The sequence below is a fragment of the Cebus imitator genome, unplaced genomic scaffold, assembly GCF_001604975.1.
Source record: "Cebus imitator isolate Cc_AM_T3 unplaced genomic scaffold, Cebus_imitator-1.0 Scaffold291, whole genome shotgun sequence".
Lineage (NCBI taxonomy): Eukaryota > Metazoa > Chordata > Mammalia > Primates > Cebidae > Cebus > Cebus imitator.
In genome coordinates this window covers 3,310,649-3,322,111 of record NW_016107606.1, presented here as the reverse complement: position 1 = coordinate 3,322,111, position 11,463 = coordinate 3,310,649, and positions in this window count along the sequence as shown.

Sequence of the window (11,463 nt, the reverse complement as noted above, 5' to 3'; positions counted from 1 at the left end):
CCAGGCTGGAGTGCAGTGGTTCTATCTTTGCTCACTGCAACCTCTGCCTCCTGGGTTCGAGCGATTCCCTCACCTCAGCCTCCCAAGTAGCTGGAATTACAAGCACAGGCCACCATGCCCAGCTAATTATGCATTTTTAGTAGAGATGGGGTTCCACCATGTTGGCCAGGCAGGTCTTAAACTCCCGATCTCAAGTCATCTGCCCACCTAGGCCTTAACGTGCTGGGATTACAGGCGTGAGCCACTGCACCCAGCATCCCTCTGCTTTTTAACTTTTGGTTGTTTCTATTTATATCTTATTGCACTGTCTATGTCTTTTGTCTACAACAATTGTTGTAGTTATTATTTTTGATTGGTTTTTCATTTAGGCTTCCTACTTAGGATAAGAGTAGTTTACACACTACAGTTACAGTGTTATGATATTCTGTGTTTTCTTGTGTACTTATTATTATCAGTGAGTTTTGTACCTTCAGGTGATAATTACTCCATTAATATCCTTTTCTTTGTGTTTAAAGTACTTCCTTTAGCATTCCTTGAACTTCAGATTTGGTGTTGATGAAATTCCTCAGCTTTTGTTTGTCTGGAAAAGTCTTTATTTCTCCTCATGTTTGAAGGATATTTTCAACAGATATACCATTCTAGGGTAAAAGGTTTCTTCCTTTAGACATTAACACCACTCTCCCATGGTCTGTAAGGTTTCCACTGAAAAGTCTGCTGCCAGACATATTGGAGCTCCATTGTATGTTATTTGTGTCTTTTCACCTGCTGCTTTTGGGATTTTTTCTTTATCCTTGACCTTTGGGAGTTTATTAAATGCCTTGAGGTAGTCTTCTTTGGGTTAAATCTGCTTGGTGCTCTTTAACCTTTTCATACTTGGATAGTGATTTTTTTCTAGGTTTGGAAAATTCACTGTTATTATCTGTTTGCATAAATTTTCTACTCATCTCTTTCTTTACCTCCTCTTTAAGGCTAGTAACTCTTAGATTTGCCCTTTTGAGGCTATTTTCTAGATCCTGTAGGTGTGTTTTGTTGTCTGTTATTTTTTTTCTTTTGTCTCCTCTGACTGTGTTTTTTCAAATAGCCTGTCTTCAAGCTCACAAATTCTTTCTGCTGCTTGATAAATTCTGCTATTAAAAAACTCTGATGCATTCTTCAGTATGCCAATTGCATTCTTCAGCTACAGAATTTCTGCTTGATTCTTTTAAGTGATTTAAATCTCCTTGTTAAATTTATCTGATAGAATTCTGAATTCCCTCTTTGTGTTATCTGGAATTTCTTTGAGTTTCCTTAACACATCCATTTTGAATTCTTTGTCTTAAAGGTCACATATCTCTGTTTTCTCCAGGATTGGTCTCTGGCACCTTATTTAGTTCATTTGGTAAAATCATGTTTTCCTACATGGTGTTGATGCTAGTAGATGTTCTTTGGTGTCTGGGTATTGAAGAGTTAGGTATTTATTGTAATCTTCACTATCTGGGCTTATTTGTACCTTTTCTTCTTGGGAAGGCTTTTTATATATTTTAAAGCACTTGGATTTTGTGATCTAAACTGTATCTGCTTTAGGGGGCACCACAAGCCTAGGAATGCTGTGGCTCTTATAGATTCGTAAAGGTGCTGCCTTCATGGTTAATATGGTTTGGATATGTGTCCCTGCCCAAATCTCATGTTGAATTGTAATCCCAAGTGTTGGAGGTGGGTCCTGGTGCAAGGTGATTAAATCATGGGGATGGATCCTTCATGAATGGCTTAGCACCATCCCCTCAGTGTTGTTCTCATAATGGTGAATGGGTTCTCACAAGATCTGATTGTTTTAAAAGTGTGTAGCACCTCTTCCCTCACTGTCTTCCTCTTACTCCAGCCATGTAAGACATGCCAGCTCCCCCTTCACCTTCTTCTATGACTGTAAGTGTACTGAGGCCTCCCTAAAAGCAGAAGCAACTATGCTGTCTGTACAGCTTGTAGAACATGAGCAAAGTAAACTTCTTTTCTTGTAAGTTGCCTGGTCTCAGGAATTCCTTTATAGCAATATGAGAACAGACTAATACAGAAAATTAGTACCAAGAGTAGGATGTTGCTATAAATATACCTGAAAATGTGGAAGCTACTTTGGAACTGGGTAACAGGCAGAGGTTGGAAAAGTGTGAAGGACTCAGAATAAGAAAGGAAGATGCGAAAAAATTTGAAACTTTCTAGTGAGTTGTTAAATTGTTGTCATCAAAATGCTAACACTGATATGGACAGTGAAGTCCAAGCTGAGAAGGTCTGAGATGGAGATGAGGAACTTACTGGAAACTGGAACAAAGGTCACTTTTGTTGTGTGTCAGCAAAGAGGTTCACTGCATTGTGTTCCTGCTCTAGGGATCTGTGGAACTTTGAACTTGAGAATGATGATTTAGGGTATCTGGTGGAAGAAATTTCTAAGCAGTAAAGTGCTCAAGATGTGGCTTGGCTGCTTCTAACAGTGAGCATACAAGTTTTTTTGCTCATATGTATGAGCAAAAAAAGATGACCTGAAACTGAAACATATTAAAAAGGAAAATACAGTGTAAATGATTGTGAAAATTTGCAGCCTGGCCATGAAGTAGAAAAGGAAAGCCTTTTTTTAGAGGAAGAAAACAAGTGGGCTGCAGAAATTTCCATAAGTTAAGAGGAGTCAATATTGATAGCCAAGACAATGGGGAAAAGGCCTCAAAGGCATTTCAGAGACCTTATCAGCAGCCCCTCCCATCATAGGCCCAAAAGCCTAGGAGGGAAAAATAGTCTTTTGGCCCAAGCCCAGGCCTTCACCAACCTGCACAACCTCAGGACACTGATCCCTGCATCCCAGCCACTCCAGCTCCAGGTTTGGCTCAAAGGGGCCCAGGTACAGTTCAGGCCACTTCTTCAGAGGGTGCAAACAGAAAGCCTTGGCAACTTTCATTTGGTGTTAAGCCTGTGGTTGCAGAGTGCAAGGGGTGAGACTTGGAATCCTCTTCATAGATTTCAGAGGATGTATTGAAAAGCCTGGATGTCCAGACAGAAGCCTGCTACAGGATCAGAGCCCTCATGGAGAACCTCTACTAAGGCAGTGTATTTGTCTGTTTTCACACTGCTAATGAAGAAATATCCAAGACTGGATAATTTACAAATAGAAGAGCTTTAATTGACTGACAGTTCCACATGGCTGGAGAGACCTCAGGAAAATCACAATCGTGGCTAAAGGCACCTCTACACAGGGTTGCAGGAGAGAGAATGAGAGACCAGTGAAGGGAGAAGCCCCTTGCAAAACCGTCAGATCTCTCAAGGACTAACTCACTATCATGAGAACAGGATAAGGGAAACATTATTCAATTATCATGATTCAATTATCTTCAGCTGGTCCCTCCCAGGACACATAGGGATTATGGGAACTACAATTCAGGATGATATTTGGGTAGGGACACAGCCAAACCATATTCTTCCACTCTTGGCCCCTCCCAAATCGTATGCTCTCACAATTCAAAACACAGTCATGTCCTTCCAACAGTTTCCCCAAATATTAACTAATTCCAGCATTAACTCAAAAGTCAATTCCAAAATCTCATCTGGGACAAGGAAAGTCCCATCCACCTAGGAGATTCATAAAATTAGAAGGAAGTTAGTTATTCTTAGATATAACAAGGGTATAGGCATTAGGTATGTATACCCATTGAAAATGGGAGATCAAAATAAAGGTATTATGCAAGTCCAAAATCCAGTAGGGCAGTCATTAAATCTTAAAATTCCAAAAAGATCTCCTGTGACTCCATGTCTCACACACAGATCACAATGATGCAAGAGGTGGGCTCCCATAGCCTTGAGCAGCTCTGCCCCTGTGGCTTTGCAGGGTACAGCCCTACTCCCAGCTGCTTTCACAAGCTGTTGTTGAGCACCTGCAGCTTTTCCAGGCACACAGCGCATGCTGTTGGTGGATCTCCATTCTAGGGTCTGGAGGACAGTGGGCCTCTTTTCACAGGTCCACTAGGCAGTGCCCCAGTGGGGACTCTGTGTGGGGCCTATGACCCCACATTTCCTTCTGCACTGCCCTGACAGATGTTCTCAATGAGAATCCCAGCGCTGCAGCAAACTTCTGCCTGGACATCCAGGTGCTTCCACACATCCTATGATATCTAGGTAGAGGTTCCCAAACCTCAATTCTTAACTACTCTACACCCACAGACTCAACATCACATGGAATCTGCTAGGGCTTGGGGTTTGCATCTTCTGAAGCCATGGCCTGAGCATACCTTGGCCCCTTTTAGCCATAGCTGGAGGAGGTGTGATGCAGGGTACCAAGTCCTGGGCTGCACACAGGAGGGGGCCCCTGGGTGGGGCTCATTAAATCATTTTTTCTTCCTAGGTCTCCAGAGCTGTGATAGGAGGTGCTGCCACAAAGATCTCTGACATGCCCTGGAGACATTTTCCCCATTGTCTTGGGGATTAACATTGGGCTCCTCATTATTTATGCAAATTTCTGCAGCTAGCTTGACTTTAAAAAAAATGGGTTTTTTTCTTTTCTATTGCATTGTCAGGCTGCAAATTTTCCAAACTTCTATACTCTGCATTCTCTTAAATGTTTTGCTGCTGAAGGAGAGAGATCCAAGATGGAAGGAGAGAGTTCCAAGATGGCTGACTAGCAGCAGCTCAGGATTGCAGCTCCCAGTGAAGGTGCAGGGAGTGAGTGGATGCCAGACTTCCAGATGAATTTTTGTTACCTATGGACCAGGAGATTCCCAGCAGAGGAGCCCCACGGGTCGCCAGCGCGACTCTTTTGGCCAGCGTGGCTGTTTTGCCAGCGTCCTGGCGCGGCGGTTCTCAGTGTGGAGTATGCGGGACTGGGTGCCCTTTAAGTTGGTGTTTGGAGCTCCGGGAAGGCAGAGTTGCCCATTCAGCTGATTGAAAGGGGGACTGAAGCCAGGAGCCAGACCAGGAGATTCCTGGGCAGAAAAGTGCCATGAATCTCAGCGCCGCTGTTTCAGCCGGCACAGTCGCCTCAAGGGAAATTGCATAGATCCTGGCACCTTTTCGGCGGGAGACTGGGCACCTGGGAGAGAATCGACCATTCACTTAGGAAAAGAAAAAAGGGGGCTCCGAGGCGGGGAGCCAGGCAATTGGGCTTGGCTGATCCCACCCCCACAAAAAAAACAGCAATTGGTAACGCTGACAGTTGAGAGTTTCACAGCAAACACAGCTGAACCCGGGAAGGTCCAGCTCTGTGGGGGAGGGGCGTCTGCCGAAGGAAAACAAAGAAACAGAAATAACATCACCACCAACAACCTGGATGTCCACTCAGAGACCCAATCTGAAAGTCAGCAATTACAAAGATGACAGGTGGATAATTCCACAAAAATGGGAAGAAATCAGCACAAAAAGGCTGAAAACATCTGAAACCAGAATGCCTCTCCTCCTTCAGGGGATCGCACCTCCTCATCAGCAAGGGAACAAGGCCTGATGGAGAATGAGTGTGATGAATTGTCAGAATCAGGCTTCAGAAGGTGGTTAATAAGAAATTTCTGGGAGCTAAAACAGCATGTTCTAACCCAATGCAAAGAAACTAAGAACCTTGAAAAAACATTTGATGAAATGCTAATGAGAATAGACAATTTAGAGAGGAATATAAGTGAATTAATGGAGCTGAAAAACACCACACAAGAACTTCGCAAAGTTTGCACAAGTTTTAACAGTCGAATTGATCAAGCAGAAGAACGGATATCAGAGGTCGAAGACCAACTCAATGAAATAAAATAAGAAGACAAGATAAGAGAAAAATGGGTAAAAAGGAATGAGCAAAGTCTCCAAGAAATATTGGACTATGTGAAAAGATCTAATCCACGTTTGATAGGTGTACCTGAATGTGACGAAGAGAATGAATCCAAGTTGGAAAATATTCTTCAGGATATTATTAAGGAAAACTTTCCCAACCTAACAAGGCAGGACAATATTCAACTCCAGGTAATACAGAGAACACCACAAAGATATTCCTCAAGAAGAGCAACCCCAAGGCATATAATTGTCAGATTCACCAGGGTTGAAATGAAGGAGAAAATGCTAAGGGCAGCCAGAGAGAAAGCTCAGGTTACTCACCAAGGGAAGCCTATCAGACTCACAGCAGATCTCTCAGCAGAAACCCTACAAGCCAGAATAGAGTGGGGGCCAATATTCAACATCCTTAAAAAAAAAACTTTCAAGCCAGAATTTCATATCCAGCCAAACTAAGCTTCATAAGTAAAGGAAAAATAAAATCTTTTGTGAACAAGCAAGAACTCAGAGATTTCATCACCACCAGGCCTGCTTTACAAGAGCTTCTGAAAGAAGCACTACACATAGAAAGGAACAATCAGTATCAGCCATTCCAAAAATATACCCAAAGGTAAAGAGCATCAATGTAATGAAGAATCTACATCAACTAATGGGCAAAACAGCCAGCTAGCATTAAATGGCAGTATTAAACTCACATATATTATTATTAATCCTAAATTTAAATCGACTAAATGCCCCAACAAAAAGACACAGACAGGCAAATTGGACAAAAAGCCAAAACCCATTGGTATGCTGCATCCAGACCCATCTTACATGCAAGGATACACAAAGACTCAAAACAAAGTGATGGACAAAGATTTACCAACCAAATGGAGAGTAAAAAAAAAAAAAAGCAGTAGTTGCAATCCTAGTCTCTGATAAAATAGACTTTAAAGCAACAAAGATCAAAAGAGGCAAAAAAGGTCATTACATAATGGTAAAAGGATCAATGCAGCAAGAAGAACTAACGATCCTAAATATATATGCACCCAATACAGGAGCACCCAGATACGTAAGGCAAGTTCTTAATGACTTATAAAGAGATTTAGACTCCCACACAACAATAGTGGGAGACTTTAACATCATATTGTCAATATTAGACAGATCAATGAGAGAGAAAATTAACAAGGATATTCAGGACTTGAACTCAGACCCGGAACAAGTAAACTAAATAAACATTTACAGAACTCTCCACCCCAAATCCACAAAACATACATTCTTCTCAGTACCACATCACACCTACTCTAAAAGTGACTACATAATTGGAAGTAAATCAATCCTCAGTAATTGCATAGCATTTCCCAGTTTTAAATGAAATATTGGTTGGCTGCTTGTTTGTTATTTTCCTCCCTCATTCCTTCCTGTCTCTGCTGTTAAGCACAATTATTGGCATAAAAGAGGTTTTCAATACCCATTTTTAGACTGCATTCTAGCCTGGGCAATAAAGCAAGACTCCTGTTCTCTCTCCCTCTTTCTCTTCCTCTTTCTTTCTCTCTTTCATTCTTTTCTTTCTCTCTTTCTTTCTCTTTCTTTTTTTCCTCTCTTCCCATCCCCCCCCCAAAAAAAAAGAAAATGCACGCTGAATTCTACTGGAAAAAAGAAAAAAAAATGTTTTCCTGCTTAGAAATTTCTTCCACCAGGTAACCCTAAATCATCTCTCTCAAGTTCAAAGTTTCACAGATCTCTAGGTCAGGGACAAAAATCCTGCCAGTCTCTTTGCTAAAGCATAACAAGAGTCATCTTTGCTCCAGTTCTCAACAAGGTTCTCATCTCCATCTGAAACCACCTCACTGTGACCTTTGTTGTCCATATCACTATCAGCATTTTGGTCAAAGCTATTCAACAAGTCTCCAGGAAATTCCAAACTTTCCTACATCTTTCTGTTTTCTGAGCCCTTCAAATGTCTAGGAAGTTCCAAATTCCCATGTTTCCCTCTCCAATTCTAAGCCGTCAGAACCATTCCAGCCTCTGCCTATCACCCAGTTCCAAAGTGGCTTCCACATGTTTGAGTATCCTTATAGCAGTACCCCACTCTCTGAGGTACTGATCTACTGTATTAGTTCATTCTCACACTGTTATAAAGAAATACTCAAGACTGGGTAATTTATCAATAAAAAAAGGTTTAAATGACTCACAGTTAAATCCACATGGCTGGGGATGCCTCAGGAAAATTGCAATCACAGCAGAAGGCACCTCTTCACAGGGTGGCAGGAGAGAGAATAAGAGCCCAGCATAGGGGAAGCCCCTTATCAAACCATCAGATCTTGTGAGAACCAACTCACTGTCACAAGAACGGGATGGGAGAAACCACCCCCATTATTCAATTATCTCTACCTGGTCCTTCCTATGACATATGGGGATTATGTGAACTACAATTCAAAATGAGATTTGGGTGTGGACATAGCCCAACCATATTAGGCAGTGTGCAAGGGAAATGTGGGGTTGGAGCTCCCACCGGAATGCTGCCTAGTGGAGCTGTGAGAAGCGAGCCTCCAGCCCTCCAGAATGGTAGATACACTGGCAGCTTGCAACTATTGACTGGAAAAACTGCAGGCACTAAGTGCCAGCCCATGGGAACAGACATGGGGGCTGCATCGTGCAAAGCCACAGGGGTGGGGCTACCCAAGGCAGCCTGAGACAGGAAGTCAAAGGAAATTATTTTGGAGCTTTAAGATTTACTGACTACCCTGCTGGGTTTTGGACTTGCATGAGGCCTGTAGCTCTTTTCTTTTGGCTAATATTTTTCTTGAAATGGGAGAATTTATCCAATGCCTATACCTCCATTGTATTTTGGAAGTAACTAACTTGTTTTTGATTTTATGGGCTCATAGGCAGAAAGGTCTAACCTTGTCTCAGATGAGATTTTGGACTATGGACTTTTGAGTTAAGGCTGGAATGAGTTAAGCATTTACAGGACTGTTGCGAAGGCATAATTGTATTCTGAAATGTTAGAAGGACATGAGATTTGAGAGGGGTCAGGGGTAGAATGATATAGTTTGGATATGTGTCCCCACCCAAATCTCATGTTGAATTGTAATCCCCAGTGTTAGAGGTAGGGCATGGTGGGAGGTGATTGAATTATGCAGGTGGATCCTTCATGAACAGTTTCGCACCATCCCCTTGGTGCTGTTCTCATGATGGTGAGTGAGTTCTCACAATATCTAATTTTAAAAAATGTGTGCCACATCCGCACTTGCTCTCTTCCTCCTGCTCCAGCCATGTAAGAAATGTCTGCTTCTGCTTCACCTCTGCCATGATTGTAAGTTTCTTGAGGCCTCCCCAGAAGCAGAAGCCACTATGCTTCCTGTATAGCCTGCAGATCTGTGAGCCAGTTAAACCTCTTCTTATAAATTACCCAGTCTCAGGCGTTTCTTTATAGCAAAGCAAGAACTAACTAATACAATGGTCTTGGACAAGATCTGGGAGAATTCTCTGCATTAGCAGAGACTCTTGTTCTATTCCCTTACTTTCTCCCAAATAAACAGAGTCTCTCTCTGTTCTGAGCCACCTAAAGCTGGGGGTGGAGTGACACAAGCACCACTGTGGCCACCATGACCTTGACGTTGTTGATCAAGCACAGCACTGTGTCTTACCTAAAGTCTCCTGTAATTACTCCCTGGCTGCTGCCTATGTTCACCAAAGCCCTGGAGCTCTATCATAAGCAGGTGATGAAGTCAGCCAGGCTTATGCTCTTCACTGTAGGGCGGCAAGGTTCCCCAGGCTATGGGTGGATCCAGAGGTGCATCTTAGAGTCAGAGATGAGAGGCAAAAACTTTACAAGGCTACCTGGTGTTCTGTTGTACTGAGGCTACGCTGGCACTCAATCACAAGGTGCAGCTCTTCCCACTCTTTCCTCCTCTTTCTAAAGTCAGAGGAGCCTCACCCAGAAGCCACTGCCACCCAAGGTCACAACAAGCACTGCCAGACTACAGCTGTTGCCTTAAGGCCTAAGTGCTCTTAAGTCAGCCTGTGGTGAATGCTGCCTGGCCTGAGACTCAACCTTTAGGGCAGTGGGCTCCCCTCTGGCCCAGAGCAGTTCCAGAAATGCCATTCAAGAGTCAAATACTAAACCTGGGCACCCAAAGAGCATGCTTAATGTTCTACCCCACTGTGGCCATGCTGGTACTTGAAGCCAGCAAGACTTGGAGTCTCACCAAAGGCCTTCAGTGTAGTACCTGGGTATCACTGCTGGCTATCCAGGATCCATGAGCACTTCAGTTAGCAGGTAATGAATGCTTCCAGGACTGGGTTCTTTCCTTCAAGGCAGCAGGTTCCCTTCTGGCCCAGGTCATATCCGCAAATGCTGTCCGAGAGCTAGGGCCTGGATGGGGGCCTCACAACTCTGACCAGTGCCCTATCCTGCTGTGGTTGAGCTGGTATGCAAGATGCAAGACAATGTCTTTCCCACTCTTTCCTCTCTTGTCCTCAAGCTGAAGGAAGGGGTCTCTTGTGGAGCCAAAAGCTATATAGCCTGGAGTTAGGAGAGTGGTATTTGGCTCATGGTTTTGCAGGCTGTATAGGAAGCATGGCTCTGACACCTGCTTGGCTTCTGGTGAGGCCTCAGGGGGCTTTTACTCATGATAGAAGGTAAAGTGGGAGCAGGTGTGACACATGGGGAGAGCAAGACAGAGACAGAGAGAGAGAGAGAGAGAGAGTCACTCTTTTAAACAACCAGATCTTGCGTGAACCCAGTGTGAGAAAGGAATTCACTCATTACCGTGAGGAGGACATCAAGCCATTCATAAGAGATCTGCCTCTTTGACCCCAACACCTCCCACCAGGCCCCACCTTCAACATCATTTTAACGTGAGACTTGAAGGAGACATCGAAACCATAACAAATAGCAAACCCTCTATTATCTCCCCCATGAGATTCTCAGTAAATTCAACATTGCTCACTAATACTTTAATGCCAGAAGGTTCCTTGGGGCGAGCTCCAGGACCATGAAGTGACTGTCAATGTGAGGGTTTTATACACACCCATGTAGGTATCTACTTTTGCCTGTGATTCCAGTTTGATATTTTTTCTTTACTGTGTAGTGTAACTTTTAAATGATTTTGTTTAATATGTTCACTAAATATTTGAGGACCCTGGAGGATACTGCATTATTTATGAAGGTGGAGAAAAATGGCCATTTAATCTAAAATGTATTTCAGAAAAGAGGGAAAGAAACACAAAACAAACAAGAAAATCCAACCATTTACCATAATTGCCAGAGGGAATTATTTGAGTGATATTTACTATCATTTTTGAAGCACTTTAAATTGTATCTACAATTTAATGCGTTATTTTCTAATTTTATTTAAATTTTACATTTCAACTCTTTTTTCCCTGTTCACTTAAAAATACCACTTTACATAAGTTCCTTCACATTTGTTATTTCACTGGCTCCTGTAAATAACTCTCCTTTGAGATGACTACAACAGCTATGTTTTTAACTTCATATTTTCATATCCATTTTCTCATCTGCTCCATCTAACAAGCTATGAGGCCAGCAATGCTCCTGTTATTATTCCCATTTGACAGACAAGGGCACTGGGCCCAAGAGAGATCAAGTTACCTGCGTGTGGCAACCGTCATGGAGAAAAGCCTAGAAATAAAATCTCTTGGTTCAGAGAACTAAAAAAAAAAAAAAAAAAAAAGAAGATCAAGATTATTATATTTTTT